The sequence below is a fragment of the Oncorhynchus gorbuscha genome, linkage group LG05 (assembly GCF_021184085.1).
Source record: "Oncorhynchus gorbuscha isolate QuinsamMale2020 ecotype Even-year linkage group LG05, OgorEven_v1.0, whole genome shotgun sequence".
Taxonomy (NCBI): Eukaryota; Metazoa; Chordata; class Actinopteri; order Salmoniformes; family Salmonidae; genus Oncorhynchus; species Oncorhynchus gorbuscha.
Genome location: NC_060177.1, coordinates 3,111,370 through 3,121,101, shown reverse-complemented (window position 1 = coordinate 3,121,101; position 9,732 = coordinate 3,111,370). Strand labels below are relative to the sequence as shown.

Below are 9,732 nucleotides of genomic sequence, written 5' to 3'. Positions count from 1 at the left end.
TCTCTTATCCTTCTCCTCTCTCATCCTATCCTCTCTAATCCTCTCTCCTCTCTCCTCTCATCCTCTCCTCTCTCATCCTGTCCTCTCTCCTCTCATCCTCTCCTCTCTCCTATCTTCTCCTCCCTCATCCTCTCTCTCCTCTCTTCTCCTCTCTCATCCTCCTCTCTCCTCTCTTTTCCTCCCCTCTCTCCTCCTTTACTCTCTCCTCGTCTCCTCTCTCCCTCCTCCCCTCTCTCCTCCTCCTCTCTCTCTCCTCTCTCTCTCCTCTCCTCTCCTCCTCTCTCTCCTCCTCCTCCTCTCCTCTCTCCTCTCTCCTCCTCCCCTCTCTCCTCTCCTCTCTCCTCCTCCCCTCTCTCCTCTCCTCTCTCTCCTCCTCCCTCTCCTCTCCTCTCTCCTCCTCCCCTCTCTCTCCTCTCTCTCATCCTATCCTCTCTCATCCTCTCCTCTCTCTCTCCTCCCCCCCTCTCTCCTCTGTCCTCCTCCCCTCTCTCCTCTCTCTCTCCTCTCTCCTGCCCTCCCCTATCTTCTCCTCTCTCCTCTCCTCCTCTCTTCTCCTCTCTCCTCAGGACTCTGAATCTCTGGACAGTTGTATCCAGAACACCCTCTCATCCCTCTACCCTCCGTTTGATGCCACAGCCTCCACGGTGCTGTGTCAGGTATTTGATGTGGTGGAGACCAGCTACAGAGGAGACGGATTAAGATACCTTATTGACTTCCTGGTCCCTGCCAAACACATCCTGCAGACCATCCAGCAACATGCCTGTGTGAGTAGCTAATACGTTATACTGTAGTTACCTTATACTACTAGTACTACGTTATACTGTAGTTACCTTATACTACTACTGACCATCCAGCAACATGCCTGTGTGAGTAGCTACTACGTTATACTATAGTTACCTTATACTACTACTACTACTACGTTATACTATAGTTACCTTATACTACTACTGCTACTACTACATTATACTATAGTTACCTTATACTACTACTGCTACTACTACATTATACTATAGTTACCTTATACTACTACTGCTACTACTACGTTATACTATAGTTACCTTATACTACTACTACTACATTATACTATAGTTACCTTATACTGATACTACTACTACGTTATACTATAGTTACCTTATACTACTACTACTACATTATACTATAGTTACCTTATACTACTACTACTACGTTATACTATAGTTACCTTATACTACTACTGCTACTACTACGTTATACTATAGTAACCATATACTACTACTGATACTACTACGTTATACTATAGTTACCTTATACTACTACTGCTACTACTACATTATACTATAGTTACCTTATACTACTACTACTACGTTATACTATAGTAACCTTATACTACTACTGCTACTACTACATTATACTATAGTTACCTTATACTACTACTGCTACTACTACGTTATACTATAGTTACCTTATACTACTACTGCTACTACTACGTTATACTATAGTTACCTTATACTGATACTACTACTACGTTATACTATAGTTACCTTATACTACTACTGCTACTACTACATTATACTATAGTTACCTTATACTGATACTACTACTACGTTATACTATAGTTACCTTATACTGATACTACTACTACGTTATACTATAGTTACCTTATACTACTACTACTACGTTATACTATAGTAACCTTATACTACTACTGCTACTACTACATTATACTATAGTTACCTTATACTACTACTGCTACTACTACATTATACTATAGTTACCTTATACTACTACTGCTACTACTACATTATACTATAGTTACCTTATACTGATACTTATACTACGTTATACTATAGTTACCTTATACTGATACTACTACTACGTTATACTATAGTTACCTTATACTACTACTGCTACTACTACGTTATACTATAGTAACCATATACTACTACTGATACTACTACGTTATACTATAGTTACCTTATACTACTACTGCTACTACTACATTATACTATAGTTACCTTATACTGATACTACTACTACGTTATACTATAGTTACCTTATACTGATACTACTACTACGTTATACTATAGTAACCATATACTACTACTGATACTACTACTACGTTATACTATAGTTAACTTATACTACTACTGCTACTACTACATTATACTATAGTAACCTTATACTACTACTGATACTACTACGTTATACTATAGTTACCTTATACTGATACTACTACTACATTATACTATAGTTACCTTATACTACTACTGATACTACAACATTATACTATAGTTACCTTATACTGATACTACTACTACATTATACTATAGTTACCTTATACTGCTACTACTACGTTATACTATAGTTACCTTATACTGATACTACTACGTTATACTATAGTTACCTTATACTGCTATTGACAATCCAGCAACATGCCTGTGTGAGAAGCTACTACATTATACTATAGTTACCTTATACTACTAGTACTACGTTATACTGTAGTTACCTTATACTACTACTGCTACATTATACTATAGTTACCTTATACTACTACTGCTACTACTACGTTATACTGTAGTTACCTTATACTACTACTGATACTACAACATTATACTATAGTTACCTTATACTGATACTACTACTACATTATACTATAGTTACCTTATACTGCTACTGCTACTACTACGTTATACTATAGTTACCTTATACTACTGCTACTACGTTATACTGTAGTTACCTTATACTACTACTGCTACGTTATACTATAGTTACCTTATACTACTACTACTACATTATACTATAGTTACCTTATACTACTACTACTACGTTATACTATAGTTACCTTATACTACTACTACTACATTATGCTATAGTTACCTTATACTACTACTACTACATTATGCTATAGTTACCTTATACTACTACTACTACATTATACTATAGTTACCTTATACTACTACTACTACGTTATACTATAGTTACCTTATACTACTACTACTACATTATGCTATAGTTACCTTATACTGCTACTACTACTACTACGTTATACTATAGTTACCTTATACTACTACTACTACATTATACTATAGTTACCTTATACTGCTACTGCTGCTACTACATTATACTATAGTTACCTTCTACTACTACTACATTATACTATAGTTACCTTATACTACTACTACTACGTTATACTATAGTTACCTTATACTACTACTGCTGCTACTACGTTATACTGTAGTTACCTTAAACTACTACTGCTACTACTACATTATACTATAGTTACCTTATGCTACTACTACTACTACATTATACTGTAGTTACCTTTAACTACTACTACTACTACATTATACTATAGTTACCTTATACTACTACTACTACTACTACCTCTGTTATTACTAGTATACTACTACTACTACTACTACTACTACTAGATGATGAAATATCAGATGGCTTCCTCTCCTCTGTCAACCTCTGTTATTACTAGTATACTACTACTACTACTACTACTACTATACTAGTACTACTAGTATACTACTACTATAGATGATATATCAGATGTCTTCCTCTCCTCTGTCAACCTCTGTTATTACTAGTATACTACTACTACTACTACTACTACTATACTACTACTACACTAGTACTACTATACTACTACTACTACACTACTACTACTACTACTACTACTACTATACTAGTACTACTAGTATACTACTACTATAGATGATATATCAGATGGCTTCCTCTCCTCTGTCAACCTCTGTTATTACTAGTATACTACTACTACTACTACTACTACTATAGATGATATATCAGATGACTTCCTCTCCTCTGTCTGGGGGGGGGTGAGAAGAGTGGAGGGAGGGGGGGAAGGTAAAGAGAGGAATGTGGAGGTTGGTTTTCTTTCTCTCTTTAAATGAACACACCTAGTCTATTCAGGCCTCCAGTCTTCCCAGGCCATATAATATGACACCTTCCTCCCCAGAGAGAATAGGCTGTGCCTCAAATGCCACCCTGTTCAGTGCCCTGGTCAACAGTAGTGCACGAGAGTGCATTGGGAAAGTAGTCAGACCCTTTGACCTCTTCCACATTGTGTTAAGGTACAACCTTATTCTAAAATTGATTAAATACTTTTCCCCCGTCATCTGTTTATACACAATATTCCATAATGACAAATCAAAAACAGGTTTTTAGAAATGTTTGCAAATGACAACACACCAGGAGTTCTGTATTGGTGTAGTGTTCCATTCTGACAACACACCAGGAGTTCTGTATTGGTGTAGTGTTCCATTCTGACAACACACCAGGAGTTCTGTATTGGTGTAGTGTTCCATTCTGACAACACACCAGGAGTTCTGTATTGGTGTGGTGTTCCATTCTGACAACACACCAAGAGTTCTGTATTGGTGTAGTGTTCCATTCTGACAACACACCAGGAGTTCTGTATTGGTGTGGTGTTCCATTTTGACAACACACCAGGAGTTCTGTATTGGTGTTGTGTTCCATTCTGACAACACACCAGGAGTTCTGTATTGGTGTTCCATTCTGACAACACACCAGGAGTTCTGTATTGGTGTGGTGTTCCATTCTGACAACACACCAGGAGTTCTGTATTGGTGTGGTGTTCCATTCTGACAACACACCAGGAGTTCTGTATTGGTGTGGTGTTGTGTTCCATTCTGACAACACACCAGGAGTTCTGTATTGGTGTGGTGTTGTGTTCCATTCTGACAACACACCAGGAGTTCTGTATTGGTGTTGTGTTCCATTCTGACAACACACCAGGAGTTCTGTATTGGTGTTCCATTCTGACAACACACCAGGAGTTCTGTATTGGTGTTGTGTTCCATTCTGACAACACACCAGGAGTTCTGTATTGGTGTTGTGTTCCATTCTGACAACACACCAGGAGTTCTGTATTGGTGTTCCATTCTGACAACACACCAGGAGTTCTGTATTGGTGTTGTGTTCCATTCTGACAACACACCAGGAGTTCTGTATTGGTGTTGTGTTCCATTCTGACAACACACCAGGAGTTCTGTATTGGTGTTCCATTCTGACAACACACCAGGAGTTCTGTATTGGTGTTGTGTTAGATCCTCCCAGGGTCAAGGAGGAGAATATAAATATTTTCCAGATCAGATACTGTGTGTGTATGTGTGTCATCACCTTGAAGTGTTGCAACAAGGGGAGTTGTGGCTGAAGTGGAGGATTATGGGTAACATGTGAACCCTTCTACTTAACGGAGGTCAGAGAGGAGGATGATGGGTAACATGTGAACCCTTCTACTTAACAGAGGGCAGAGAGGAGGATGATGGGTAACATGTGAACCCTTCTACTTAACGGAGGTCAGAGAGGAGGATGATGGGTAACATGTGAACCCTTCTACTTAACGGAGGGCAGAGAGGAGGATGATGGGTAACATGTGAACCCTTCTACTTAACGGAGGGCAGAGAGGAGGATGATGGGTAACATGTGAACCCTTCTACTTAATGGAGGGCAGAGAGGAGGATTATGGGTAACATGTGAACCCTTCTACTTAACGGAGGGCAGAGAGGAGGATGATGGGTAACATGTGAACCCTTCTACTTAACGGAGGGCAGAGAGGAGGATGATGGGTAACATGAACCCTTCTACTTAACGGAGGGCAGAGAGGAGGATGATGGGTAACATGAACACTTCTACTTAACGGAAGGCAGAGAGGAGGATGATGGGTAACATGAACCCTTCTACTTATAATGGAAGGCAGAGAGGAGGATGATGGGTAACATGAACCCTTCTACTTATAATGGAGGGCAGAGAGGAGGATGATGGGTAACATGAACACTTCTACTTAACGGAAGGCAGAGAGGAGGATGATGGGTAACATGAACCCTTCTACTTATAACGGAGGGCAGAGAGGAGGATGATGGGTAACATGTGAACCCTTCTACTTAATGGAGGGCAGAGAGGAGGATTATGGGTAACATGTGAACCCTTCTACTTAACGGAGGGCAGAGAGGAGGATGATGGGTAACATGTGAACCCTTCTACTTAACGGAGGGCAGAGAGGAGGATGATGGGTAACATGAACCCTTCTACTTAACGGAGGGCAGAGAGGAGGATGATGGGTAACATGAACACTTCTACTTAACGGAAGGCAGAGAGGAGGATGATGGGTAACATGAACCCTTCTACTTATAATGGAGGGCAGAGAGGAGGATGATGGGTAACATGAACCCTTCTACTTATAATGGAGGGCAGAGAGGAGGATGATGGGTAACATGAACCCTTCTACTTATAATGGAGGGCAGAGAGGAGGATGATGGGTAACATGAACCCTTCTACTTAACGGAGGGCAGAGAGGAGGATGATGGGTAACATGAACCCTTCTACTTAACGGAGGGCAGAGAGGAGGATGATGGGTAACATGAACCCTTCTACTTAACGGAGGGCAGAGAGGAGGATGATGGGTAACATGAACCCTTCTACTTAACGGAGGGCAGAGAGGAGGATGATGGGTAACATGAACCCTTCTACTTAACGGAGGGCAGAGAGGAGGATGATGGGTAACATGAACCCTTCTACTTAATGGAGGGCAGAGAGGAGGATGATGGGTAACATGTGAACCCTTCTACTTAACGGAGGGCAGAGAGGAGGATGATGGGTAACATGTGAACCCTTCTACTTAACGGAGGGCAGAGAGGAGGATGATGGGTAACATGAACCCTTCTACTTAACGGAGGGCAGAGAGGAGGATGATGGGTAACATGAACCCTTCTACTTAACGGAGGGCAGAGAGGAGGATGATGGGTAACATGTGAACCCTTCTACTTAACGGAGGGCAGAGAGGAGGATGATGGGTAACATGAACCCTTCTACTTAACGGAGGGCAGAGAGGAGGATGATGGGTAACATGAACCCTTCTACTTAACGGAGGGCAGAGAGGAGGATGATGGGTAACATGAACCCTTCTACTTATAATGGAGGGCAGAGAGGAGGATGATGGGTAACATGAACCCTTCTACTTAACGGAGGGCAGAGAGGAGGATGATGGGTAACATGAACCCTTCTACTTAACGGAGGGCAGAGAGGAGGATGATGGGTAACATGAACCCTTCTACTTAATGGAGGGCAGAGAGGAGGATGATGGGTAACATGAACCCTTCTACTTAATGGAGGGCAGAGAGGAGGATGATGGGTAACATGAACCCTTCTACTTATAACGGAGGGCAGAGAGGAGGATGATGGGTAACATGAACCCTTCTACTTAACGGAGGGCAGAGAGGAGGATGATGGGTAACATGAACCCTTCTACTTATAACGGAGGGCAGAGAGGAGGATGATGGGTAACATGAACCCTTCTACTTAACGGAGGGCAGAGAGGAGGATGATGGGTAACATGAACACTTCTACTTAACGGAAGGCAGAGAGGAGGATGATGGGTAACATGTGAACCCTTCTACTTAACTGAGGGCAGAGAGGAGGATGATGGGTAACATGTGAACCCTTCTACTTAACTGAGGGCAGAGAGGAGGACTGGGATCAGCTGGAGTGATGAAGGATATTTCATTTTGGGAGGTCTGGTTATATAACCAAAAACATGAAGCACTAACAATAACTGCACAGTCTTGGTGACTACAGTCTTCCTCCTCTTGGTGACTACAAGAGGTTAGACTGGTTCGGTGACTACAGTCTCCCTCCTCTTGGTGACTACAGTCCTCCTCCTCTTGGTGACTACAGTCCTCCTCCTCTTGGTGACTACAGTCTCCCTCCTCTTGGTGACTACAGTCTCCCTCCTCTTGGTGACTACAGTCTCCCTCCTCTTGGTGACTACAGTCCTCCTCCTCTTGGTGACTACAGTCTTCCTCCTCTTGGTGACTACAGTCTCCCTCCTCTTGGTGACTACAGTCTCCCTCCTCTGGGTGACTACAGACCTCCTCTTGGTGACTACAGTCTCCCTCCTCTTGGTGACTACAGTCCTCCTCCTCTTGGTGACTACAGTCTCCCTCCTCTTGGTGACTACAGTCTCCCTCCTCTTGGTGACTACAGTCTCCCTCCTCTTGGTGACTACAGTCCTCCTCCTCTTGGTGACTACAGTCTCCCTCCTCTTGGTGACTACAGTCTCCCTCCTCTTGGTGACTACAGTCCTCCTCCTCTTGGTGACTACAGTCCTCCTCCTCTTGGTGACTAGTCTCCCTCCTCTTGGTGACTACAGTCTCCCTCCTCTTGGTGACTACAGTCTCCCTCCTCTTGGTGACTACAGTCTCCCTCCTCTTGGTGACTACAGTCTTCCTCCTCTTGGTGACTACAGTCCTCCTCCTCTTGGTGACTACAGTCTTCCTCCTCTTGGTGACTACAGTCTCCCTCCTCTTGGTGACTACAGTCTCCCTCTTGGTGACTAGTCTCCCTCCTCTTGGTGACTACAGTCTCCCTCCTCTTGGTGACTACAGTCCTCCTCCTCTTGGTGACTACAGTCTCCCTCCTCTTGGTGACTACAGTCCTCCTCCTCTTGGTGACTACAGTCCTCCTCCTCTTGGTGACTACAGTCTCCCTCCTCTTGGTGACTACAGTCTCCCGCCTCTTGGTGACTACAGTCTCCCTCCTCTTGGTGACTACAGTCCTCCTCCTCTTGGTGACTACAGTCCCCCTCCTCTTGGTGACTACAGTCTCCCTCCTCTTGGTGACTACAGTCCTCCTCCTCTTGGTGACTACAGTCCTCCTCCTCTTGGTTAGACTGGCTCGGTGACTACAGTCCTCCTCCTCTTGGTGACCACAGTCCTCCTCCTCTTGGTGACTACAGTCCTCCTCCTCCTCTTGGTTAGACTGGCTCGGTGACTACAGTCCTCCGCCTCTTGGTTAGACTGATTCGGTGACTACAGTCCTCCTCCTCTTGGTGACTACAGTCCTCGTCCTCTTGGTGACTACAGTCCTCCTCCTCTTGGTTAGACTGGCTCGGTGACTACAGTCCTCCGCCTCTTGGTGACTACAGTCCTCCTCCTCTTGGTGACTACAGTCCTCCTCCTCTTGGTGACTACAGTCCTCCGCCTCTTGGTGACTACAGTCCTCCTCCTCTTGGTGACTACAGTCCTCCTCCTCTTGGTGACTACAGTCTCCCTCCTCTTGGTGACTACAGTCTCCCTCCTCTTGGTGACTACAGTCTCCCTCCTCTTGGTGACTACAGTCCTCCTCCTCTTGGTGACTACAGTCTCCCTCCTCTTGGTGACTACAGTCTCCCTCCTCTTGGTGACTACAGTCTCCCTCCTCTTGGTTAGACTGGCTCGGTGACTACAGTCCACCTCCTCTTGGTGACCACAGTCCTCCTCCTCTTGGTGACTACAGTCCTCCTCCTCCTCTTGGTGACTACAGTCTCCCTCCTCTTGGTTAGACTGGCTCGGTGACTACAGTCCACCTCCTCTTGGTGACCACAGTCCTCCTCCTCTTGGTGACTACAGTCCTCCTCCTCCTCTTGGTTAGACTGGCTCGGTGACTACAGTCCTCCGCCTCTTGGTTAGACTGATTCGGTGACTACAGTCCTCCTCCTCTTGGTGACTACAGTCCTCCTCCTCTTGGTGAGTACAGTCCTCCTCCTCTTGGTTAGACTGGCTCGGTGACTACAGTCCTCCGCCTCTTGGTGACTACAGTCCTCCTCCTCTTGGTGACTACAGTCCTCCGCCTCTTGGTGACTACAGTCCTCCTCCTCTTGGTGACTACAGTCCTCCTCCTCTTGGTGACTACAGTCTCCCTCCTCTTGGTGACTACAGTCTCCCTCCTCTT

The 9,732-nt window shown here is 44.1% G+C and overlaps 1 long non-coding RNA gene across 1 annotated transcript in view; it reads left to right on the top strand.

Moving 5' to 3' along the window:
* Window positions 1-571: 571 nt before the first annotated feature.
* LOC124035455 overlaps window positions 572-9,732 on the top strand; it is a 21,272-nt gene continuing 12,111 nt past the window's right edge. The window contains exon 1 of the long non-coding RNA XR_006838738.1: window positions 572-764. This is a non-coding gene — a long non-coding RNA (uncharacterized LOC124035455). The remainder of the gene's footprint in view (window positions 765-9,732) is intronic.